Source organism: Dermacentor albipictus, chromosome 1 (genome assembly GCF_038994185.2).
Source record: "Dermacentor albipictus isolate Rhodes 1998 colony chromosome 1, USDA_Dalb.pri_finalv2, whole genome shotgun sequence".
NCBI lineage: Eukaryota > Metazoa > Arthropoda > Arachnida > Ixodida > Ixodidae > Dermacentor > Dermacentor albipictus.
In genome coordinates, this window is record NC_091821.1 from 326,267,797 (window position 1) to 326,294,921 (window position 27,125).

The 27,125-nt window shown below is 44.0% G+C and overlaps 2 protein-coding genes across 5 annotated transcripts in view; one reads left to right on the forward strand and one right to left on the reverse strand.

Moving 5' to 3' along the window:
- The window catches only part of LOC135908910 (uncharacterized), a 662,802-nt gene that overhangs the window by 290,420 nt on the left and 345,257 nt on the right, over positions 1 to 27,125 (reverse strand). The window lies entirely within an intron of this gene.
- LOC135909226 (adipokinetic hormone/corazonin-related peptide receptor variant I-like) overlaps positions 1 to 27,125 on the forward strand; it is a 93,690-nt gene that overhangs the window by 9,835 nt on the left and 56,730 nt on the right. The window lies entirely within an intron of this gene.

A 27,125-nucleotide genomic window follows, 5' to 3' on the forward strand; every position in this document is an offset into this window, starting at 1 on the left:
ATGTAAGTAAAACACATGTGTCTTAAATTGATCACGCTTGCACTTCTTTAGGCACAGGGATAGTTGGCGGTGTTTACTCGGTGCCACTTTCTGATCATCTTCGTATCTTGGTAGCTTTTGGTTCTCCTGTTAGTATGAAGTGCGCAAGATTTATTATTCTTATAACCATAATAAGTCTTGCGGGCTTAGTTATTCTCTTTAGTAAATCACTTGGTAATTCGCTTAGTAATCTTGCGGGCTTAGGAAAATATCTCTTGCCTTAATACCTTATAATCTATTTTGCTATAGCAAAGTAGATTGTAAGATATTAAGGAAAGATATTTTTTCGATAAATTACAATGATATATACAACGAGCATATCAACACGGAACTAACAAACCTGATAGAATTCTCAGTATCTCTATAGCCAGCAGTAAACTAAGGTGTTAAGTGACCGACATGATAAACCTGTGTGCCCTTGGATGATAAAGCAGATACTTCAAGTACATCATACCAAGGAATATTGGGATAATAAGTGGCGCCATAAAAATATCAATGAATACTATTTACAACAATTGAAGATAGTGGAATAGATCAGTCATTATGATTAGATAGCGCAGAAGAGGCTGTTATGCACTGTCATTGTGCAGATAGGGGGCAACGAAAGAAACAGGGGGAGATCGCAAATGAAGTTACATGGAAACAAAGTAAACAAATCGTCCTTGCCGACGTTGTTCACGAAGACACTTAAGAACGATTCAACACATATTTTTCGTGCATCGGCCCGTCTGTAGTAGCGAAGCTTAGTGATTGCAAGAATATATATGTTTCTGAGAGTCTTGTTTGTAACACTATTGCAGATGCTTACCATTCAGCTTGAGCACGTCATGGCGACAGCCAATGCTATGTCAACGTATAAAGCCTGTGGAGCCAATAGCATTAATATTCGCCTGATTAAAGAGCATATATCGGTATTTTAGGGCCGCTTTTTTGTCGCTTGCTTTGTCATTTTATGAACTGCTCTAGTTACCCCTCCACCCTAAAAATTGCTAAGGATATCCTCGTTTTCAAAGACGGAGATCTCACTTACCCTTCTAATTATATCCCAATATCCATGTTCAGTATCATTTACACCATTTTCGAAAAGATTTTCGATATACAATTCTATCAATTTATTGATAAGTATGACTATATGTTTCGTCAGTAAAATGGTTTTTTTCTAAATTATTCTAATTCGTCAGCAATGTTAACGTTCAGTCAAATAATTATTGCTGCTTTGCAAAATATTATGCCTCTTGGAGTATTTTCTTGGACCTAAAAAGGTTTTAGGCACCGTCGATCACACTAAACTGCTTAACAAATTAAGGCATCAAAGTTTCCGTGCGACCACGTTTGATCTCACCAGTTACCTTCACAACCATGCAGAAGCATTCAGCATGAAGGAAAAATTCGCCCCCACGTTACATTCCTGCAACACGAGAAGACGAAAGCCTGCTGCACACTTGGCCATGCATTAAATCATACAACGTTATCAGTTGACAAATACGATATGTTTTGAATATCATTCTCACAGTTATATGCAGATTTATTGTATCTAATACACAAGGAATATTCGTAAAATTTAGGCACTGGAATAATCTTGAACCGTCCGAAAAATTTCGCTCTGCGTGCATTATAATCTGCATGGGCGATATGACGTAACACTTTAGTTTGTGTTACGAGAACTTTGTTAATGTTACACATTGTGGTGTTTCCCCATGCAAAGAAACACTAGCTAATATGTGATAAGAACAGTGTGTTGTAGATGAATAATTTAACTGATACAAGAAGGTATGAGCAAAACTTTGCTAGCATGCCAACGCACTTAGTTAAATAATATATAACGGAGCTCCCAGCTCATGTATTTCTTAAAATGTATTCCTAAGGTTTTTACCGTATCAACCATTTAAATATTACAGCTTTCAATCTTGATCACTGGTTCTAGTGATAAGAAGCTCTGACTTACATGAAACAACAAGTCCTTTGTTTTCTTTTGATGACTTTTTTGGATTTCACTAAGAAGCAGTTTGCACCACTCCATGAGCTGAGCTTTTTCTTTGTTTTGCTGACAACTGGGATAAGGGACTGTGTGTTGCTGCCTTTAAGTATGAAGCTTGTGTCATCTGCATAAAATATACAGCTGGGTTTGTCCCTAATAGTTGTTTTATTATTAATACACAAAAGAAAGTGTAATGGAACCAAAATACATCCTCGGGGGACTCCTGTGGGGATATCATGACAAGTATAAAAATGTTTTCCTATTGCCGCACATTTGCAACGATATCGTAGGTAAGTGTTTAGGAGAAGCACTGCGATCCCACGAATGCCATATAATTCCAATTTTTTCAACAATGTTTGATAATGCCGTCAAACACCTTTGAGTAATCAATAAATACACCGATACACACTTTTTTCCAATTGATTCTAGAATTATTTCTTTTTCCTTTAGCAGATGAGTTTCTGTGGACCTATTTGGTAGAAAACCATACTGCAACAAACTAATAAAGTAAGCCTCAGTTTTAAAATTTATTTTATTACCCGTTTTTAACTTACCTTCTCGAAACCATTTTGAAAATATAGGCAGAACACAAATGGGCCTGTATAGTTGACCATGTCATTGTCCCCACTTTTACCAAGCATGCTAACTTCAACTACTTACATTAGCTTCGTAAAATTACCCGTAGATAACAATAGGTTTTATATGTAAGTCAAAACTGGAGCTATTGTTTTAACCACGTGTTTAAGCGGAACAATCTGTATGTCATCAATATCTCGTGTTTTGCTCTTCTTAAATGAGTTAAATATAACTCATTTCCGCCTCATCGGTTGGGTCAAGGCACATGCTAAAAGGGTTTCTGTTTATTTGATGTATAGTCATACTTGGATTTTTCGGACCGGACTCAATATGTCTGAGAAAGTTGCATTCTTCTGCAAGTTCGGATCCTTCAATACGATGTCCTTGAAAATTTAACTCCGTGATTGATGGCAAGATTGACGTCGGGTTAAACATATCGGAACACCATCATATTGTGTTGTTAATGTCAATTATCGTGTGAAATTGTTTCTTAATGGTTATCGCCGTGTAATGCTACGTTTGAAGATTGTCCGCAGTCTTAGTTATGGCAAAGCTCTCATAAAAAAAGGGCTGGTGCACCGCGACAGTTGGTATGTGGGTTCTTATAAGATTCCTTGCTTGTTGTCGATGATCAACAAGTTTAGAAATGGTGTCAAGCTGCGCGTGCTCTTGTAGCACTACTATAGGTGTCAGACGAGGGAGCACCGTAATGGCTCTTATGACATTCCTGTTGATAATGTCAAGTTTGTTCCACTATGGAGTAGTCAGTCGTAGAAACTGCGCTTGATACGTAATAGGAGGTTGCAGGGTGGAATGCACGAATTAGCGAGCTCCGTCAGTGCGAGCCCACCACACATTTGGTCTTGTATTGGTTGGAGCAAACAATCACAGAAGTGGACTAGCAACTGCCTTTGAGAAAAAGTTCTTCAGTGTAAACTTTACTCCGTGTCGTCTTAGTTTTTGGAAATTGCGCTTTTACAGTGGCGCACGTTCAGCTTCGTTACGTTGCCGGTTTGTAGATGAGCGACATAATGCGGCATCTGCCAGTCATTGTTCGCATAGTGCATGTTCATTTCTGTTGTAGGCGTCAGCACTATATCCCGTTCTGCAAGCCTTGCACAGTTTTGTGCGGTATCAGTTGTCGTAAACTTGCAGGTAGAGTAATCTCCTGTCGATAAAGAGAACAAAAGTTAAATTCATTAGTCAGGTAAACTTCCTCGGTTATGAACTGAAGAGACACGGCTATTTATTCTGGACCTCTCCTATTCCGCCTCTTGCGTTTTAGCGCTAGATTCATTTAAGTTCTTTCCCCTCGATGCTAACTTATAGGTAAGCTGGAGAGCATAGCGCCAGCCAGTTATAGTAGCTAGCTGCGGAACCGTGCTCTCCAGGTACAGTATTTTTCCCCTGTTCTAGCATTGGCGGGAGTGGCTCACAGGCAAATTCTCCGATTGCTACTATATGGCAACTCTGTAGAATCCACTGGGAACACTGCCCACTTTTTCCTAACTCACAAAGCTCTCCGAGATTCCTGCGATGGACGGCAATGGACGGCAGCTGATACTAAATCGGCTAGGGGAGTGAGCCCATACGAGATACCGCTCTAAAAAGCAAGTTCAAGTAATAAACGGATAGGATTGTTATATTACCGCAAAGGAGCACTTTGGGCCATGACAACAATGCACTCGCCCCTACGCCATGTGACGCTACAAGTCTCTCCTAAGGCTCTTTGAATTAATGCAACGCTAACATCCACCTTTTCCGTATATGATACCATTCTTGTGTCAATGAACCAGCCTGTTATTCAGCTTGTTGGCACTCAAGGAATTTCATGAGCTCATTAAGCTGTCAAAACATATAAAAGATACATACAAAAGCTTAATTTTTTTAAATACGCAGGTTTAAGCAATATGCTTGTGTCCCCAGTCAAATTCAGAACAAGTATGCTATTCTCGTGGCACAAAAGTATCTCAAATAAGGCGCAGGTTCCGCGTAATTCCGTCGTTGTCGGACCAAAGGCCTTTGGTGGCCAGTTCTGATTTGAGATTGCAGTACCATTAGGTGAAATGGAAAATTGAGCTTGACATCGAAATGAATAGATTTTAAACAGGATTGGCTGTCAAGAACGTAAATTTTGATATAAGAAAACATGAGCATATGAAGAAAGGCAGAAACCCCGCAAGCAAATGTATACGCATTAAACGCGAATCGCTCTTCTCCTTAGAGTATCTCGAAAGAGCACCAAATAGTACTACGCATTGCCAAGCCTAATTAGGTGTGCCAAAAAGCGTGTTGCTAATGCGCTCAGTTCTCCCAGACTCGTAAAGTCCGTGCACCATCCTGACGCAGCCACAAAAGTGTCTCTCAAATTAGGGAGGGGGATGACAGTCGAGTTTTACGGCGTTATCGATTTCCTGCTTCGCAGTTCCCGAGCAGCTTTCAGCCCAGTCCTTGACACATACTTCGTTCTAGCGGTGAAAAAGTAACCTGTGATTTCGAAGGCAAGACTGAACAAACGGGGAGTCTGGCACAGGAAAACCAAAGCTGCGGCAAAGCAAACAAAGTGGGAGCTTACGCATGCGCACCTCGCACCGCAGGGCTGGAAAGCGCTCACTCGCTAACGAGGATTCCTCACACCACCACGGGCGCACATGTGAGCGACGCCGGACACCGAGTTACCGTTAACGTGGACGACCTTAACACGCCGTAACCGGGTTGTGAGTCCAAGAGCGCCGGCATAAAAGACGCGGTTTCTATAATGTGATCTTTAATGGTCGGTCTCAGCACCGCTATAACAATCTATAAAGCATTGCTGCATTCCTTGCTGCTTCCTCATATTAACCGCAACCACTTTCAATCCTGTCGTGGTTTTTGACAACGATACCTATTTTATTTTTTTTGCGTATGCCTGCATTAACAAATATATGTTTTCGTGATTTCAGTGTTTGTAAGAGCAGCTGTGATGTCGAACATTGAAAAGATGTAGTCACAGAGAAGAATCGGTCTCTGTCATTACTGTGAGTTAAGAATCTAACTATTTATTGGGTAAACTTGGGGCCAAAAAACAAACACTCAAATGACGATAGCGGTGAACATGGTTATTGGTCGTCGAATCTGATTCGCAGATCAAGAACGTCCATTTTTTCTACACGTATCAACGTACTACATTCCAGAATATTCGCTCCTGCTCGCACACGTTCGAACGTGTAAAAAACGATAGTTGCATCGCAAGCGCAATCTGATTATAGACAAGGCTCTCTTGATATAAAATTGGTGACAACCTACAGAAACGCTCAGACATAGTACCCGAGTGGCAATTGAATAATAGCGACAGTCCGGTTAAAAAGCTATGTCTGGTAAAAAGTAGGACAACGCACCAGTGCCAATGTCATTAGCGCAAGCTAGTGTCTGATAGCGAAAGGCGCTTGCGAAGAAAGCATTGTGAATCTGCATCCTGACAGATGCTTCGTGTTTGCTGAAGTAATCAATGGGAAATTTTCCGGTCTGTACTCGTCCGGGTCGGACGCGTTTTCCCAGACGCTTGTGTCTTGCACGAAAGCTGATAAATTTGGTTTCGATTCTCACAATTTGGCTACAATGTGCATTCAGGGATTCGAATACACTGTTGACTTTCGTAACTTCTGTCCTTTGATTCTATCACCTGTGCTCTGTGCGGATAACTTTCCTATAACGCTGGCTATACCACTGATATTGACTTTGAGCTCAGTATTGTTTACAGGGCACCGTGCTTTGTGTGCCTCTATTCTGCATTTTATTGATATTGTTGTACCCCCAAAAAGAGGTTGGAACCATGCTTTCGCTGGCACACAAATCCTGTTCTTTCAATTTGTTCTGCTTTGCACGTACAGGGTGTCCCAACTATTATGCGGAAGATTTAAATATGTGCATATGACGCGTAGATAGATGGAATAAGGGTAATGTTGTTTTCGTCGCTTCGAGATTCACAGATTATCTTTTCATTCCGCCTAATCCCATAATTAGTCTTAATTTTTTATTGAACTTCTGAAATATTACAATTAGATGAAAAGGTTCAAGGAGAAAATTGTAGAGCGACATGAAAAACTTATGACACAGCTTTCTGTTGCTCAATACACGCTAGATAAAAGTGTTTTTCCGAGTGTGAAAGAGGCCTGCGAGTACACGCCAAGTGCCTCGAGTGGTAAGCACGGCACTTTTGCGTTTATTCGCAGGCTTCTTTCACGCTAAGCAAAACACTTTTATGTAGTGCGTATCGAGCAACAGAAAGCTGTCGCGGGAGTTTTTCATGCTACTCAACAATTTTCTCATTGACACTTTCCATCTAATTATTATTTTTGAGAAGTTGATCAATTAATGTAAAATTGTTCATTCTCTACTTTGCGATGGAGAGTTAAACGAGGGGTTTTGTGAAAGTCACTGAAATATACCTGACATACATTATTTAGGAAAGTTTCGATTTTTATTGTATATAGACATGTTTTCATGGATCGTATAGTTCATGCTCGCTTTTTTCTTTGTCTCAAGAATTCTTTTAGGGACAATAATAATTAGTCATTTTACATTTACCGTTATTCTCTTTCAATACGTTTCATACGATATTTTGCAATGTTTTTTTTTGTCTTGTGCTGTTTGTCCCTAGGGTGGCAATCCAAAGTTGTACAAAACAAGTGATGCGTGCATGCCGGAGTGACAGGTTACTCCAAAGAGCCATTTTACATAGAAAGAGTAAGAGTAAGAGATCATCAGGAGGAGCCATCATACCAAAAAGAAGAAGAAAATAGACTTGGTGTTTACAATGTTAGGATGCCTTTAATGATCAAGAAGGCCTAGCACAATATGTGACAAAATGTTCTGTGAGTTCCTAATGAACGTGGGCCACAAGAGCAATCGTTGCCTACAATGTAATTAAACGCCATTTTGGACCTCGCTTGCGCATGCCTGCGATATCAAAGCGCTATACGCCCACAAGCTGCAGCGTCGTTAAGGCCTTGTACAAAAATCGAAACGTCGTTCTGGAGTTCCAAGGCCAAAGTACAGTATGTATGGTTTGGTTTGGAGAATTTATGTATCCAAAAAGAGAGAGTTTGAGATCTGCGCGCTTATCAAAAGGCGAGAAAAGCAGAAGTTGCCGTTTGAGCATCCACTGCCTATTCTAAAAACGTTTTGTGCGCAAACAAACAGGGACGAAGAATAGGGTCAACACCAGGACGATCGCTTTCCTTGTGTTCGTCCAAGGCGCTCGTCCTTGTGTTGCCCCTATTCTTCATCCCTGTTTGTTTGCGCACAAAAAGGTTTAAGATGAATCTGTTCCGACTAGGCCGACTCGCAGTTATGCTGCCTATTCTAGGGTGTCTTTTTATATTCGTTCGCTTATCTGAACAGAGAACAAGCGCTGTCATGGCACAAATGACATTTGCTACGTTGGCGATGGTGACGGAGAATAGAAGCTCGCACAAGGAGAAAAGACAACGGCTTAAAGAAACGTAAAATAAAGAGCAATGGAGAACTCCGGGAACGCTACACACACACACACACACAAAAGGAATTTCTAGTTTAATTTTTTGAGCATCGCGCACTCATCGTTTCCGCCTGCGCAGCTGCAAATGCACGAAGCAATCTGGTAAATCACTTTTTTGTTTTTACTCATGCCGAAAGACGCAGAATGAGGCCTTGCCTAACAAGGACACGGAATAGAAGGAAAGAAGCTACGAGCATCTGGGGCTTCCACACTTTAATAATAAATCTATTTCGTGGAAACAGAATGCCATGCGCACCCCTTTATCGGGCTGCCGATAAAAGGCACTGAAGAAGCGGCAGCATGAGACGCGAACAATGGAGCACTAACGCGTTTAGCTATAATGTTCTGCTTCGCGCGATTTTTCCCCAATTGAAGGCAACTGCGTGTGAATCGTCTTTGATAAGCGAGAAGTGCGAGGCGCTGGCGTAGAGTATTAAGGAAGTGTTTCTCTTCATGCAAGCACAGCGCTGAAAAGACTGCTGGTAATTTGCCAGCTCCAAATGCTCACATACATTGATATTACCATTGCGAGATGAAGTTGCATACCTGCCGGCGTTCCTTAAGTTCAAAGAAATGTTGCCTTGGAATGCGAGCGTAAAAGGACCGTTGGGTTTAGCGAGAGCTTTTCATATTCAAGGCAGTCGCAAAACGCACTTATAGGTTACTTACATATTCATCTGACATGATTACGGGTAAACCACAGGTGCGCAAGGTCTTGCCCTATTATTAACCTATGTTAATGACAAAAAAAGAAAGTAAAGAAAGTCCACAGGTGTCTCACTTTATCATCGGAGAACGATTGAATATGATGGAGTTTCGGGCAGTCTATCTACCTATGATGTCAAACCAGAGAGAGGCATACGAGCTTTAATAATATGCTGGGTTCTACGAGATGCGGTGAAGAGCTTTCGCAAAAAAAAAAAAAATCTCACTGTGACTTTGTTTAGAGTCCTGCGCGCAGATTCTTAGAATAACGTTTATGAATAACAGTAACTTCCACGAAAACAATCTATCACACACACTGAAAGCCTGGTTGAAGTATTCTATCATTACCAGACGATTGACTTCCCCTGTATCCTACTGCTGTCGTGGTAGCTTAGTGGCTACGATGTTGCGCTGCTGGGTTCGAGATCGTGGGCTCCTATATAAGAAATAAAATTGTCAGCAGGCGCTGACAACAAGAAATGTTACAACATACAAGTGATGCAGGCCACGAAATAACCTTTCAGTGGCTTCCAAGTCATTGCGGGATTATCTGCAATGAATGGGCGGATCACGCTGCCCGCTCAGCCCATACTGAGGAGCGCCACGTCCCAATTCCTCTTTCTAGAACTGACGCAGCACGGAAGCTCCGCCTACTTGCTCGGCAGTGCACCGCGTCACAATGGAATGAGCCACATTTAAGAAACACGCGACTGTACTCACTTGATCCCACACTAAGTCTTCGAGCGCCATCACAGCTTCGCCGTAGAGACGCCACGCTTTTATATCGACTTTGGTTGGGCGTTGCCTTTACTAAAGCCTATGCATTCCGCATAGGGATGACCGACAGCCCAACCTGTGACCACTGCGGCCTTGAAGAATCAATGGCCATATCTTGTGTGCCTGCCCGCAGTACAGTTCCCAGAGGGCATGCCTTCGTCACGAACTTGACCAACTGGATGACCAACCGCTATCCGAAAAAATAATTCTACAATATCGAATGGACCTACCGTCACAGAAGAAGGCCGTGCAATCGCTATTGTGCTTTTCACGATCTACCAGCCTGTGTGAACGACTTTAACTGGAACGCCTTTTGTGTGTGCGCCTCCATGTGTGCGTGTCTTTTTTTTCCCTTTTTTTTAGCGTTTTCCTCTGCAATCTTTCTAACCCCTATCCCCTATCCCCAGTGCAGGGTAGCAAACCGGAGACTCATATCTGGTTAACCTCCCTGCCTTTCCTCTTCATTCTCTCTCTCTCTCAGCAGGCGCAAGTTATTTGTCAGGCTCTTCTACACCTCCTGCTGTTTAAAAAAATCATTTATGGCTAAAACAGCATGCTCTCACAACGCATACACCCACCATCCTTTGAAGAATAACTTAGCGATGCGAATGCGAAATGCCTTTATCCGACTGACGGATTATCCCTACCATGTTTGAAACACCACGTCTCCACATCGCGCATATTGCACACTAATTTCAGCTATGTCCGCGTATATGGAGCTACACAAGCCTTTAACTTTTCACCACTGTCTCACGCGATCCGTCTCTTAAACAGTCTTTCGGATAGTATTGCTTCACACAGAAATCACGATGCCTTTTGCAATAATTTGGAGAAACATTTTTCTCCACACTGTGTGTAGAGTTGAGTTATTACACGGGTATTTATCAACCCAATTACGTTGACGTTTCCGTGTATTGGCATGCGCTATGCCATGTGTTTGTTTCCAGTGTTCTTTTTTGAACATTACGCAGTGTATAACGTCTCAAGACAAAGTATCTTGCAGCTTTTATGTAATACTTCTTGTTGTTTTTGCTGTTTTTATGCAATCCTTATCTGTTCATTCCTTTTTTCTTTTTTGACATATTTCTGTACATATGTAAAGTTCGCCGTTTTCTGCCTATACTTGAATCCCTTTACGCATTGATATCTTTTTACCGATTGTATCTTGTGATAACCTGTGCCATATGCCCCCTCTCACGCTATACCTCTTCGTATAGGCCTGTTAGGTCTTTCTAAATAAAAATAAAAAATAAACTTCTACCCGATGCGGCCTCCAAATTGGATGTACAGACAGAGATGAAATGTACAGATGTACAGCCTTTCCAGAGTCTACGCGCCGCCCGAAACCACCCAAAAGTTTACCCTGTGATGTACCTAAATTTATGGATCCATACCATCTAGCCCAATAAAAGCGCTTGTCAAGTCCCGATGGCACATTGCCGCATGGCAATAAGTGTGAGCTCCATTGGCGAGAGTGCGCAAAGCCCCATTTTTTTCGCCTATGCGGAGAGTGAATCTAAGGATGGGGAGGTTTGAAATTAATTCAGTTCTTTGGTTTTACGCACTACAACCACGATCTCCTTACGAGGTACGTCGTAATGGGGGACTTCGAATTAATTCAGACCAGCTAGGATTCTTTAACGTGCACCCAACGCGTAGTACACGAGAGTTTGCGCATTCCACCCCCGTCGGAATCCAGCCGCCGCGGCCCGGTTCCTGCGACCTCAGCAGCCCAATGCCTGCCACTGCGCTGCTGCGGTGAATGGCTGACGAGGTGGCATGAGAGTAATGCTGTCTAGGGAAGGACTGACGTAGGCAGGAAACCTAGTTTCGAGCTCCAAACTGCTGTCGCAACAGAAAATGAAACAGCTATAATTTCCTGTGGTCCTTGTAACTGCGCCTTCGTCTCAGTTAGTGTGAGAGATGATAGTGACTACGTCTTCTCCAAATACTACCCTATGGTCCTTTTCGGTCCTTTTCGTTAAAAATTGTCATTAACATTTATTTCATTAGAAACGTCTGGACAATTTTTGTTAAAAAAACGGTCATTTCTACACAGACGATAAGCTCCACCATGTAAGTACACCGGCGCCTATGGAATGTTACGTATCAAATTTTTATTGCGGCAGGGACGATCAACCGTATAACTATACAAGCGCCTACATTTCACATGGAAGGAGACATTATTTTATGACAACTGGTACCTTGGTCAATACCAAATCATCGGTACGGTTCCACGCAGAAACAGCAACAACAATAACTGCCCTACTCTAGTCCGAGTCTGTTCGGAGAGGTCGTGCTCTCCGGCGTAATTTTTGTGCAAGCAAACGGAGCAAAGCATGAATATCAAAATTTTTGGGAAATATGGTAAGGGCAGCGTATACATTCACCTATAGTTGTAAAAGGCGTATGGAAGGGATTCCCCAAAGGAAAGAACTGTGTTCAAGTTCATATAATATTTTAAGAAGACTATCAAGACCTCAAGGGCGGTGCAAGATTAGGACGCCCCTCCACCTCGGGCGAAGATAAGAACATCAATCGTGTGCGTTCTCTCCTGCTCAGTGATCGTCGAATCACTGCTAGAATGATATCAGAAAACGTTTCTACAAAAAAGGCGTCGCATTGAGTGGAAAATGTTCGACTACAGGGATAAATTCTTGCAGAGGGTCGTCACTGGCGACGAAACTTGAATTTAAGATCACCACATTGAGCTGAAGTCACAAAGGAAGGAGTGAAACAAAAAAAAATAGCCAAGGCCAAGAACTAGAAAGCGCAGAAGAACAAAGCAAACATCAAAGTCATATCGATCGTTCTTTTTGACTGCTATGGAACTGTGAAGCTGTCAGTGTGGTTTTCTATGTGGAGGTGATTAAGCATAAGAAAGACGCGCTTGCCACTTGAAACGAACTTTGTCGAAAGAGGTTGGCTGGGTCCTTAACCATTTATAATTTCCCTGCGAACTTTGCATCGATAGCATAGCATCGATAGCTAGCTAGATAGATAGATAGCATCGATAGCTTTTGGCGGCCCATGCCATGTTCCTTTTTTCCAACTACAAATTTTTGCTGTGGGGGTGTCATTCCATAGATATGTCTTTAAATACGACCACAATTCAAAAGGAAACGACATTGCTGTCGAAGTACTCCAAGGCCCCCTCACCAGGACCCATAGAAAATGTTGGCTATACGTTGGAAGTTCTTACGTGTCCTCTGGGGAGCGTTCTGCCACTAAAGTTTTGCAAGTCGGCTCATTCAGAGCCGAGATAGAAATGTTTCAGTGCCGCGAACCCATGATTTCAGCAGGCGGGCTCCTCTTCCAAGCAAGACGCACTCTCCACTCACCCCGTCTAGCCTACGTAAGCGAAATTCCTTTCCTGTGTTCTCCCATAGCGGACCTAGAAGATCGGGTGACGCATACGTCACAGGCCCCGCCTTCATTTATTTTTCCCTCCTCGCTTTTTTTTTTTCGGCCCTACGCACTCCCACCGATGGCGTCGCGCGCGAGCTGCTGTCTCGTTCGCGCAGCGCACAATTTTGAGCGATGTGCACAGGGAAACATGACTAGCGATATAATTCAGCGCTACACGAATATTGAGGCACAACAAGCGGATCGCAGTGCATGATCACGCGCTGGAGCACGGTAGAAAATGGCAGTTTTGGTACCTGCGCACGTGACCACACGACCGTGGGAACAAGCAGACGAAGCGGAAGTACATCTCTCTTGCTTCGCTGCGAAGTAAAACAAAAAACACGCAGACATTCCGTTTGTGTGTTTTATTATTTGTCTAAACTTCAATTCGTCAATTCAAGCAACAGATGGCACAGATAACAGGTGTTTTCTTGAATAATTCTCGAAGTCACGTGACACCACGAGTGACGTCACACTGTGGCCACGACTGCGTAGGGGCAGGGGCACAACTACGTTACCACCCAGCTTGGAGCGCGGCGGCCACGAGTAGAAGGAAAAACGGCGTTAGCATTGCAATGTCAGATCTTTCCGCGGCGCGTAGCGATGTAATACTTCGCAGGCAAGATCATTATCGCGCAATGTATGCTCGACGCTTATCAGCTCAAAATGGCCAGACCTGCCCTTTAAGAAAAGAGGACTTCCAATGATTCTTAAAGGTATGCAAGAAAACGCGGAATCACTGTATTTTTTCTAATGGGCAGTGTTCTGAAGGTGACTGCATCGATTTATCTGCATCTGAATTCTTCTGAAAACTATTTTTCAAAGTAAAGGGGGCGGGGCACAAGCTTTTAGGAGGGATCTCGTAGACCTGCGCGTAGAAAGACGCAAGAGGGAGTCTGAAGACATGGGGAATTTGAGGGTCTCTTTTGAATTGAGCACGGAGTTTTTTGCAGTGCTCGGCTCGACACGGCTTAGGAAAATAGACTTCTCGTGTTATCTGTGCACGTTAGGTGTACCAGTTTTATAACTTTATAATATTTGACACAACCTCCATGCGCAATCGCACCACCTGTTAGCATTTTGTCTACTATACCCTGCGGAATTTCTGACAAGGATGCATAAAAGGCGTGGAAAGCTTAAGCAAGCCGCTCCCACTTGATGGGAAAGGGAAAACTTTACTAACCGCGTGGAGCCGAGTATCGCCGTCGCCCAACAATTTGACCTTCATTGTACCGCAGCTGCGCTGCAGTCTTGTCAACGCATCACGTGACTCGCTGTGCCGAGCTCCGCCGCCTCCGCCGCCTCCGCCGGCTTGGCGCATGCGCTCTCCGCAGCTGCGTCGCCGCCTCACCACGTGACTCGCCGGATGCCTGGCTATGAGGAGCGCCGCGTTCGCCTAGTCACTGCGAGCTTGGCCATGGATGAGAGCGAGGCCAGACCATCTTCTCTAAGGGCTGCGTGGGAGCGGGAGGCTTTGAGCCGTCGTCGCGAAGCGGCATCTCACCACCTCACGGATATCGCCCGGCGGCATTTTTAGGATTGCTAATAGGTAAAGCAAGGCGTAGCTGCTAGCGGATAATGCGGATAATCTGCGGATAATGAATACCTTCTTCTGCAAGTGGGATAGCCCAAAGTGGACGTGGAGGAGCGCCAATGGCGAGTCTAGAAATGAAATAGACTTTATACTATGCGCTAATCCTGGTACCATACAAAAAGTGGACGTGCTGGGCAAGGTGCACTGCAGTGACCATAGGATGGTAAGAACTCGAATTAGCCTAGACTTCAGGAGGGAACGGAAGAAACTGGTACATAAGAAGCCGATCAATGAGTTAGCAGTAAGAGGGAAAATAGAGGAATTCAGGATCAAGCTACAGAACAGGTATTCGGCTTTAACTCAGTCAGAGGACCGTAGTGTTGAAGCAATGAACGACAATCTTATAGGCGTCATTAAGGAGTGTGCAATAGAAGTCGGTGGTAACTTCTTTAGACAGGATACAAGTAAGCTACCGCAGGAGATGAAAGATCTGATTAAGCAACGCCAATGTATGAATGCCTCTAACCCTACTGCTAGAAAAGAACTGGCAGAACCTTCCAAGTTAATCAACAAGCGTAAGGCAGCTGACATACGGAAGTACTATATGGATAGAACATGCTCTCAGAAATGGAGGAAGCGTAAAAGCAGTGAAGAAGAAACTAGGACTGGGCAAGAATAAGATGTATGCGTTAAGAGACAAAGCCGGCAATATAATAACTAATATGGATGAGATAGTACAAGTGGCTGAGGAGTTCTATAGAGATTTATACAGTACCAGTGGCACCCACGACGATAATGGAAGATAGAATAGTCTAGAGAAATTTCACATCCCACAAGTGACGCTGGAAGAAGTAAAGAAAGCCTTGGGAGCTATGCAGAGGGGGAAGGCAACTGGGGAGGATCAGGTCACAGCAGATTTGCTGAAGGATGGTGGGCAGGTTTTTCTAGAGAAACTGCCCACACTGTATACGCAATGCTTCATGACCTCGAGTTTACCGCAATCTTGGAAGAACGCCAACATAATGTTAATCCGTAAAAAAGGGGACGCCAAAGGCTTGAAAAATTGTAGACCGATCAGCTTACTGTCCGTTGCCCACAATGTAATTACTAAGGTAATCGCAAAAAGAATTAGGAACACATTAGACTTCTGTCAAGCAAAGGACCAGGCAGGATTCCGTAAAGGCTACTCAACAATAGATCATATTCACACTCTCAGTCAGGTGATAGAGAAATGTGCGTAATATAACCGACTCTTATATATAGCTTTCATTGATTACGAGAAACCGTTTGATTCAGTCGAAACCTCTGCAGTCATGGAGGCATTACGGCATCAGCGTGCAGACTAGCCGTATGTAGAAATAGCGAAAGATATCTATAGCGGCTCCACAGCCTCCATAGTCCTCCATAAAGAAAGCAACAAAAGAAAGGCGTCCAAAGGAAAGGCGTCTATCCCTCTAAAAAAAGGCGTCAGGCTGGGAGATACGATCTCTCCAATGCTATTCACAGCGTGTTTGCAGGATGTATTCGGAGACCTGGATTGGGAGAAATTCGGGATTAGAGTTAATGCAGAATATCTTAGTAACTTGCGATTCGCCGATGATATTGCCTTGCTTGATAACTCAGGGGACCAATTTCAATGCATACTTACTGATTTGGACAGGCAAAGTAGAAGGGTGAGTCTAAAAATTAATTTGCAGGAAACTAAAGTATTGTTTAACAGTCTCGGGGAAGAGTACAGCATTTTACGATAGGTAGCGAGGCACTGGAAGGGATGAAGGAATACATCTTCTTAGGGCAGGAAGTGACCGCGGATCCGGATCCTGAGACTGAAAAATCAGAAGAATAAGAAAAGGCTGGGGTGCGTTTGGCAGGCATTCTCAGATCATGAACAGCAGGTTGCCATTATCCCTCACGAGAAAAGTGTATAACAGCTGTGTCCTACCAGTACTCACCTACGAGGCAGGAACCGGGAGGCTTACGAAAAGGGTTCTACTTAAATTTAGGACCTGCAACGAGCTATGCAAAGAAGAATGATGGGTGTAAGGTTAAGGGATAAGAAAAGAGCAGATTGGGTGAGAAAACAAACGCGAGTTAATGACATCTTAGTTGAAATCAAGAAAAAGAAACGCGGATGGGCAGGACATGTAATGAGGAAGGAAGATAACCGATGGTGATTAAGGGTTACGGACTGGATTCCAAGGGAAGGGAAGCGTAGCAGGGGGCGGCAGAAAGTTAGGTGAGCGGATGAGATTAAGAAGTTTGCAGGGACAACATGGCCACATTTAGCACATGATCGGGGCAGTTGGAGAAGGGTGGGAGAGGCCTTTTCCCTATAGTGGGCGTAGCCAGGATGATGATGATGATGATGATGATGATGATGATGACGACGACGACGACGACGATGGCGACAGCAGGGCGTGGCGCTGCTTGCGTCGCTCGGCATTTCTGCGCAGGCGCGAGTATGAGCGGGTGCGAGAGAGAAAATCTGTGCGCCTTTGCTGATTGAATATGTGACCCTGCCTGGGAACTACGGTGGAGAAGTTTCTTTGCGCGTGTTGCGTGTGTTTGTCCCTAGCTGTACCGGCACAGCGGAGTGGGGCCGAGTTTGTTTACGTGCGTACGCTGGCTGCCGGTGCGGTGAAACAAATGAACCAGCGCGCATTGACACCCCATTTGGTGATCGCTGTGTGTGAAGGTGCGTCGGATAGAATTTCTCACGCGTGCGGCACTGATGCTGATTCAGTCATACCGGATCATAACTTTGTCGTGCCGGCACTCTACCTTCAAAAAAGAAGAAGCATCATTGATTTTCCCGGGGAGGCGATAGCCGTAGTATGGGCCGGGCCTGCTCTCCTGGACATTTCAGGAGAATTTGTTTACTGGCCCAGTTTGAGTGAAATAAACGCACAGTGCCTTAGCAACCATGGTTGAACGTGATTGCGTTGTCACGCCGTGAGGTTTATTGGCATTGCGTCTTGTCTACGTTAGGTTCGGTTAGCGTAGGTTTAGGTAAGGAGGTTAGCTTAGGTTACATTAGGTTAGCGTAAAAGGCGTTATAAAGTGTCGCGGCGTGTTCTCACAGTGGTTACGCCGGGTGGAATATTGTCTTTGCGTCTCGGCCACGTTACGTTACTTAACGTTAGTTAACATTAGCTTACGTTGGGTTGCGTTATTGTTACGTTACGCTAGGTTAGCGTAAAAGCGGTTAGGGCGGTACGGCGTGTTCTCACTACAGCTACGTCGTGAGCATAACTTTCTTTCGGTTTCGGCCTCGATAGGTTAGGTTAACGTTAGGCAAGGTTAGCGTAAAACACGTTAGGGGAGCGCGGCGTATTGTCGTCGCGGGCACCCTGAAAGGGTGCCCGCGACGCACCGTCGAGATCAATGTAGCGACAGCGTTAGCGCCTTGTCCGTTTGTGCTTCGACGCTGCGCACGTTCGCGTCGTCTCGTTGCATGTCAAGCACTTATTGCGCTTTCCCCGTGGCCCAACAGGCGCCGCACCACCGAACGATGAGTGTCTACCCAAGCTTAATCACAGTCATGTCTCGCCACCAACCTAGACACAGCCGTCATACCTGGATTAACGATGATTGTATATCCAAGTATAATAATTACAGCTAAATCATAGGTTAAGCAAGTGAAACCAAGACTTAACGAGGCCACACCAAGCTTTTGCTTTGCATATCCAGGGTTAGCTGGATATGCAAAGTTAGCTGGATATCCAGCGGCAGCCAGTTTTTTTTTTCACGTTTACATTGCAGTCGACTCATAATGATACCACTTAAGGTTAATGCTCTTTTTTACAAATAACGATAGCATGGTGGTCATAATTATCATGCTGACTATCGCGGCAAGTCTCAGATAGAACGACAGGTTCGTATCTCCGAGTGCCTTCAGAGCCAACTCGGATGCACGGCTGTGGAGCGTTAAAGGCGACTTGAATGAAGGTTACCGCGCTCTGCATCAAAAACTGCTTTCGCAAGGCTAAGTGCCTATGTGTGGCAGGAGAGTCTTGAACCAAGCTGGAACTGTGAAGCTCAGAAACAATGTCAGCCAGTCTATGACGTTATGGCAGTACATCATTGAAACGGCAGTCGCGTGCTCCTGACGAAGTTGTAATGAATTCGTTAATGTGGTCGACAAAGCCGACGTCACAGAATCATGCATTGGTGAGGGCATCTAGCACGATGTGCAAGGCTTTGTCAGCAGTGAATCGAACGAGGAAAGTGCGGACACCATGCAACTGAAAACACCCCCTGTTAACGCATAAACCATGCTCGACCATGGAATTTCGCTGGGTTCGAGTGTGTTTTCAATTTAGAATACTAGGCTGGTATATTTCCGCAGTCGCGAAAAATTCACGTGGAAGCACAGCTCGTTTGATCTGTGAACGCATGCGGCGGATGGATCAAATCAATTTTCTAGCTGTTAGGTATTGTCATGGCGCAGTGATATGTCTGTTCTAATTTTTCCCGCCTTTACAGCATTATACGCTGCATGTATAACTAGATTAAAACTTGTGCACAAGGCGACTAACCACTAACCTAAGGTGATTACTTGAAAAAGGTGATCCCTTGTTATGCATGCATCTAAACTTTTGGGAGGGGAAAAATGAACCAGGAAAGTATGACAATTCTTGTGACATATCTTTTGTGTTCTCTTGTTTTGTTAGCTTGTTTTGCATTAATTTCGCCAAAATAATCTGTGTATTGTTTTTTCCAATAATGTTACAGAAAAAAAAACTAGTTTACACCAATGAGGGAGTACCTTTTACTCCCCTTATGACTGCAGCTTTCAAGGTACACTTTTAAGCAAATGGGTCGTATTTTGCCACACAACAATAATCGTCATCTGCCTTCCTGGCGCGTCCTTCATAGAAAAAGCTGCGCTCGCTACTTTCCTGTCGAGAATGCTATGTCATGCTGACAATGCACATGCCCTCCGTGATTGGGAAGTACCGGGCTCGCAGCATGAAAGAAAATAAATGCGGGCAATACAGATGGCGATTATTGTCGTGTGGCAAGATGCGACCCGATGGGTGTAATTTTGGTTAAGAGTACGTAACCCGAAAGAGTCCCATGCTGGGATGCGGCAGTAACAGATTAAGGGTAAGCACGTGCATGCAGAACATATGGATGTCCTTATTTTTCTCATATTTGTGTTGTACAGGCCATATTTAGTCTTCGTTTCGTTTTGAGCTTGTATATTATTCTGATTGCCTAGAGTGTGTTGTTGTTGTTCGTTGAGCAGTGCTAACGTTTTTCAGTTGCTTTTATTATTTCTATGTCTCTATGAGCAATGCGTCAGGCGGCAAGAAAGGAGCTTGATGCTAAACGAAGCCTGACAAAGCGAGAGAATACTATCCTTGTAATGCGCTCTAAGCAATGGTACCTAAACACTCTTTCAAAAGTTGGAGTCCGATTTTGAAGTAGTTGTCATACGTACAAAGGGGGCTTTGTTGCTGAAGGTTACAGGTCGCATTACTGGAGCGAGTTCCGCAGATAGGCATTGTTAACAAAGTTTCCTGAATATTTATGTCCAGTTTCCACTTGCCATGCCCGTGGCGGTTTCTTGTTAACGTTAGTGAATGCAAGATTCTGGTAAGGAAACATTCGAAAGAAAAGCAAGAATCCATTTAGGTCAAATGTACATTAGTGGTTCGATCACAATCATAAGCAACATAGCGAGGGTAATTAAGCGTGAATTCCGTCACTGGCGCCTTATTTATCCTCTACTGCTTTCTGCCTTTCTTTTCTTGGATAGGTGGGTCACATGGCCATGTACTCGGCAAATACAGCCGCATTGACGGCGGTCACTGAATCACAATGACTCTGTTGTCAACTCCGCATGGACAATAGCATGGAGGATGCGACAGTGCGTGAAAACGGGCCTCCTAGAACACGTTCGCCATTTTGGTGCCGCCGTGGAGGAGGAACGCGCGCCAGGGCACACACGCATTCTGATGTCGCCTACTCATACTCTGTGGTCTTGTTTTCCTTCAATTCTGGGTGGTTTCATTATTGCACGCCAGCTGTGTATCCGTGATACAATAGGTCTGTTGTGGGGCTCCTACGTTGCGTGGCAGCTCTTCTCCTTATCTATAGCAGCGCGTGAAAGGAAGCCGTAGCGAGGAATGAAAGGCCGTGTTCGCTGCTGGAAGGAGCGTGTTGTGCGGAAGACACAACAACGCCGCTGGAGAATGGAAGCGTGGAGGGCACGTGCAATATTGTTCATTGCTTACTCACCCACATTGAGTAGAACAAGAGAGGATATCAAAGTAGAAGAAAGGCTATTATTATGATGCAGTAACGGTGACGAAATTGATTATCTGCCTTCCTAAAATAAAAGGAGCCGAAGCACGAGGCAGATTTTTAAAAAATCTGCATAAGAAGACGGCGCATTTTTATTTTGTGCTTAGCAATTTCATTGAAATGTGGAGGGTGAGCATGCACGAATCGGCCAGTGATTCGGTCGTTCCGCGCTAACATTTTCTCTGTGCATCAGAGACGGAACCTTAAGAGCATGCGATGAACTGACGTAAAAGAGATCTGTATCAGGCGCATTCAGAATGGTGAAAGTGCGATTCAGTGGCAGAGAAGTAATTACGCGCCTCTAAGGTTTCGGAAATGCGGCTCCGCATTTGTCGCGCTTCCTGGGAGACCCCTCATATGCGGTGTCCGAGTATCTTATACGTACTGCAGCAGTAGTCTGTCGACCAACGCTCTTCTGCTGTGCAATGACGTACGCGGTCTATACAGGGTGTCCCAACTATCATACACGAAGATTTAAAAACTATACAAATGCCACGTAGATGGACCGAACCACGGTAATGTTGTTTGCCGTCACTCGGAGATACTCGGAAAATTTGTTTTGGATTTCGCCTGACTACATAATTATCTTAATTAAACAATCAACTTCACAAATATTATAATTAGAGAAAAAGTGTCAATGAGAAAATTGTAGAGCAACTTGAAAAACTTCCGAAACAGCTTTCTCTCACTCACTACGTACTACATAAAAGCGTTTTTCCGAGCGTGAAAGCAGGCCATGAATGTGCGCAAACTGCCCCGTTACTGGTCGCTCGAGGCCCTTTGAGTGTATTCGCAGGCTTCTTTCACTCTGGTAAAAAGAGTTTTATGTGGCGCTTATTGAGGTTCTTAGATTCTGGTGCAGGTTAACAACCCCAGATGGTTGAAATTATTCCGCAGTCCTCCACGTAAAACTCCATAATTCAGCACGTATTGAGCACCACAAAGGTGGGTGTATCGGGAGTTTTCATCTTACTCTACAATTTTCTCATTGACACTTTTCGTCTAATTAATATAGACTGTACCCATCACCCACTCAGGGATCCTTCAACATCCCAGGCTGGAACGCAGGGCGTACCCACCACCTCACCCAAAGCTCAATAAAGAAGAAAGCGCTACACTCAGAAGACTACAAAGTAATACTTGCACCCACGGAATGCTCATGAATAGACTATACCCCACGCTACAAAGATACCATTGCCCAATGTGTGGCGTACCGGACACCTTAGCGCACTTGATCCTCGAATGTCCATGGCATCTAGACAAAGACGCAGTTCCTTCGCCGAAAGACTGTTGTAACGCCAGACAAGAATACGAAGACCTCATAGAAACGTGGGAGGCCAAGCTCGTCTCCGAGGAACTGGAACAACAACGACGCCTCATCGCCAGGGTCAAGGAGGCAGCGAAGGCCAGAGGGTTCCTGGAATGAGGAGACCTTCCACCTAGAGTAGAACCGGGGCTTACCCCGGGATACTGTTCTAAAAATAAAGGTTTATTCCTCCTCCTCCTCAGAAAGCGATTAATTAGTCAAGATAAACTATGTAATTAGGCGGAATAAAAAAAAGACAAAAAGATTCTGAGTATTCCCAAGCGACGGCAGACAACAATATCTTGGTTCTGTCAAGCTACATAGAATTCGCGCATTTTAAACCTTGATGCATGATAGTTGGGACATCCTGTACATACTACTGAACAAAGATGCGCCAATTCTACAATCGATGAGCTATTCGTGATGTAGTTATTTTTTTATTTGCTCAATGGCATAAATGATTACGTACTGTACATTACAAGGTAAATATACCTGGTAGCGAAGCTTCCATAAGAGCCCATACGTTCAAAACATGACGGTTCATCAGCGGTTCATGAGGCTTAGCGTCATCTGTATGTGGAAGGAACACTTCCGGTGGAAGAAAAAATAATGCGACGCCATATCCGATAAAAACAGAAGTAGCGTCATTTTGTTTTCGAAGGCGCGAAATTTGTTTTGATGGCCTGCCTTTAGCGCTATATATTCAAGTGCCCTGCCATTCGACTTGATGGGCGTATCGAGCTTTCAGCACGGAAAGCGATGCAGGAAAAAGCCAGCCGTACGGTTGTCGAAATCGCACCCCTGCAAAGAACACACTTTCTTTGGAGGCCGACGAAAGCTTTAGGTGTATAGTGCTGATCCTATCGTCAGATGCCAAACGTCGGCCAGCGCAGTCGCACGAAAACAACTACAGAATTATCTGGCGGTCGTAACTCACTACTTTTGATTGAACGGGTTCAGAAGCGATGAAGCTACCCGCGTCACGAAATTCAGAAAAACTTCGACAAGCAAGAAAGCAGAACGTGTGAGGGGGGCATATTTCAATAGGTGAACTTTACGAGCGCGCCTCTCTGCACATTTCAAGAGGTGCATTGCATTGCGAGTGATAGCTGCGTTAACGGCCCCTGTAACGATGGGCGCTGAACAGAAATGTATTTATTGATAATAATAAAACTAAATAAACTCGTATTTTCTTAACTAGTCACGAATATATAAAATTGACCAATATTTTTATTTTCGTTAAAGAATGTAACTCTGTCTCGCTTGAATTAAAAAAAAAACACTTTTTTCTTTCCTAATGTTTGTTCTTTCAAACATAGTCCCGCTTCAATCGCTGCTCCCATAACCACCCTTGCTGATGTTGGTGACAATTTGTACTGAACCACTTTTCGCCCGAAGCTTCGTGACCTATAGACGTGGATCCACCTTGTACATTATTTGTAATGGACCGCAGTGAATGCACTCCTTTTTCTGCTCGCCAATAGACCGGGCCAGTTCAGTTTCCGCTATCAATGTTAGCGCATATCGCTGACCTCTAGCGGGAAGTCTCGAACGCAGACCTTGAGGCCACTTTATAATTCGGCGCTGCATGCGCGTCAGCCAGCGGCGATGGAGGTGAGCGACGCCGGACTTTTCACGTTAAGGTGGGGCGAAAACGGACCCCTCTATGCATAGAGTTTCCTACAAAATTACTAGAGGGAACTCTGGCGCTAGTGTCTACGTGAGCTACAATGGGAGCGTTTGTCCCAGCATGGGAATTACGGGAAGTACATGGATTTGCCTAAACTTCGTCTTTTTGGCTTCAAACGGCTTTGTGGCTTTGTGAACTCGTCATTTTGTACAGTTTATTGCGCAATAAATAATTAAATAAACATCATTAAAATTGCCCGACGGAGGATTCGAACACAGGGACTCTAGTACAGAAGCCTGATATCGAAACCATTAAGCCACGGATGCATTTTTTTTTTCTTTATTGCATGGGATTATCGTTACTGTCAAACCGCTACAGTTACATCACATATGATCATACAAGAGAAACAAATTCACAGAAAGTATACAGTCCAATGACAGTTCAAAATTCTGGCAAACAAACACAAGCGTCCAGGTGTGAAATCCATTCAGGGACGGGATCATATGTAAGCACCACACTCCGGACTTGAGCAGTCTCTTCACGGAAGATAGACCTTGTCGAGCGAGGTGGCTCGGCATGTCTGTCGATCATTCGACTTCTCCATAATGAATAAAGTCCTAATAACATAAACAAATCATATGGTGTATTACTGGCTGTCTTTTTGAAAGGAAGGAACCGGATACCATAACATGTGAGAGGAAAGTCTTTTTTGATAGTTCTTTGTAAAATGTCCCAAAAAAGAAATGCGTCACGACAAAGTATAAAGCAATGTTCTATTGTTTCGGGTTGATTGCAAAGCCTACAATTTGTATTCCAGGGTACATAGAGTCCTTTTTCCTGAAGCCACGTTTTAACTGGCAGTGTGGAGGTGTGCAGCTTAAAGAAAAACGTTTTTGCTGCTGGCGCAATGCACATTCTACGGACACGGCAAAGAACATCTTGACCAAATAGAGACAGATACGGCTTTCGGTACAGCGGTTCAGGGAAAAGGTTATCTATAAGTGCTGCATTTAGCGACGTGCGAATAACGGTAAACAAATATTCAAGGTTGAATCTGGCTTTTAAGAAAGAAATAGTGTCGACAAGTTCCTTTAAGAAGCCCCATAACGGTAGTTCTTGAGCAACGTTTGTCGTGACAAAAAGAAAAGGGAGGTGTGACGCAAGACGTGCTCGATTAACTGCGAGAAGGAATGGACGACGGACATTTTTAAGGTAAAATAAGCGCATGACCAATTGTCGCACAAACAAATGCACAAGACCCAGGCCTCCCTTTTCAAGCGGGAGAAAAAGGTTGTCCCTTCTCATGGCTTCCCATGATGAATGCCAAATAAAACATGCAAATATTCTATGAAATGCCTGGACATGGACACGTGAGCAGTGCAAGACCTGCAGTACATAAAGAAGCTTAGAAGCGAGAAATGTATTGCATGCCTTAGCTCTCGCAAAAATGGAGAGATCACGTCCTTGCCAGGTTGTCACCTTTCTACGGATAGTGGTTATCGTGGACGCCCAATGAGGTCCACTATTACGGAAGTTATCGAGAGGTACTCCAAGATATCGCAACGGAGACTGATTCCAATGAATATTCGCGAATACAGAGGGAGTGAGCGCCCACATGCCTAGCCAAAAGCCTCTACTTTTGTCAAAATTTACAGTAGCTCCTGCAGTCTCACAGAAACGCAGGGTAGCGTTTATTGCCTTGGTAATGCTTGGCTTATCGACGCAAAAGAAGGCAATGTCATCTGCATAAGCTAGCACTTTAATTTCCTCATCGGCATACATATATCCTTTAATGCTCGAGTCACAAAGCACGCTTAAGCAAAGCGGTTCTAAGTATATGGCGAAGAGTAACGGCGAGAGCGGACAACCTTGACGAACGGATGACTGTAGTTGTATTATATCTGAGAGGGTACGATTCACAATTAACTTTGTAGTGCAGTGTTTATAACAAAGTGTTATACCATTGTATAATACATCCCCTAACTGAAGATGTCGCAGTAGTTGGAATAAAAATTCGTGTTGAACCTTATCAAAGGCTTTGGCGAGGTCAATCTGGAGAAGAGCTACTTGATCCGTACTACCCCCAAGGCACTCAAGAACTGAACGTGCGATATGAACATTTGTCTGTATAGAGCGGCCTCGAATTCCGCATGTTTGATGATCACCTACTAATTTAGTAATGACTGTCTGCAATCTATTTGTCAGTATTTTTGCAAATATTTTGTAATCCACGTTACATAATGATATCGGCCTATAACCGTTTACTCTCTTTATTGTTTCATCATCAGTGCTTTTTGGTATTAAGGTTGTGTGGCCCTGATAGAAAGATGGAGGAAGCTCACCATATTGATAGGCTTCCTCGAAAAGTTGCTGCAAAAAAGGACACAGGAATTCCTGAAATTTTATATAAAATTCAGCACTAAGGCCATCAGGACCAGGCGTCTTGTTCCTCTGCAGCATTTCAACGGCAAAATTAATTTCTTCTCGAGTTATTGGCCCATCAACGCTGAGTCGATCATCTTCTTCTAAGTGTGGCATAAGCGAAATAAACTGATCAGCGTTTTCTTCGTATCCATTCTGAGGCTTAACTGCAGCGAAAAGATCTTTATAGTGAGCTTCAAATAGGCTTATTATTTGGGGCGTGTCTGTGTATATAGACCCACCAGACTCAATTTCTAATATTTGCTTAGAAAGCGCGTATCGCTTCTCATCACCGAGAGCCCTTTTTGTGGGCTGTTCCTCTGTGAAGCGAGTTGTGCGTGAACGAACCATTGCTCCATTGTACACTTCCGTCTCATATTTCTGTACTTGTGCGCGAACTATGTTTATTTCATCGCTATACAACCCTGGTTCCTGGCTTTCGAAAGCGTGCAGCTTGTGAAGTAGATCATGAAGGTAATGCTTTTCAGCTTTTTTTCTTTGAGACAGCTCACATGAAATGGCAATCGCCCCATTTTTTACTCTATTTTTGAACATTTCCCATCGAGCAAACAAAGGAAGCTGTTGACATTGTGTTATTTCTAGCCATAATTCTTTCACTTTGTTTACAAAACTTTCCTCTCGCAAAAGTTGTGTATTAAGTTTCCACAGTTCCCAGTTTGGAGCAAACCTGCGGAATTTTCGGGGACCCCATGAAACAGCTACTAAACAGTGGTCTGTGAAAATACAGGCTTCACGGCGTAGTTGTGAATGTTAGGCCAGAGACTCGTCGAAACATACACACGATCAAGTCGAGCATGGGAGACGCCTTGAAAGTGCGTGAACCGCACCCAAGATGGGGTGTAGGCGCCCACGTCTATTAGATTGTGATCTTCCGTTAACTGATGCAGGGAAGCAGCACTT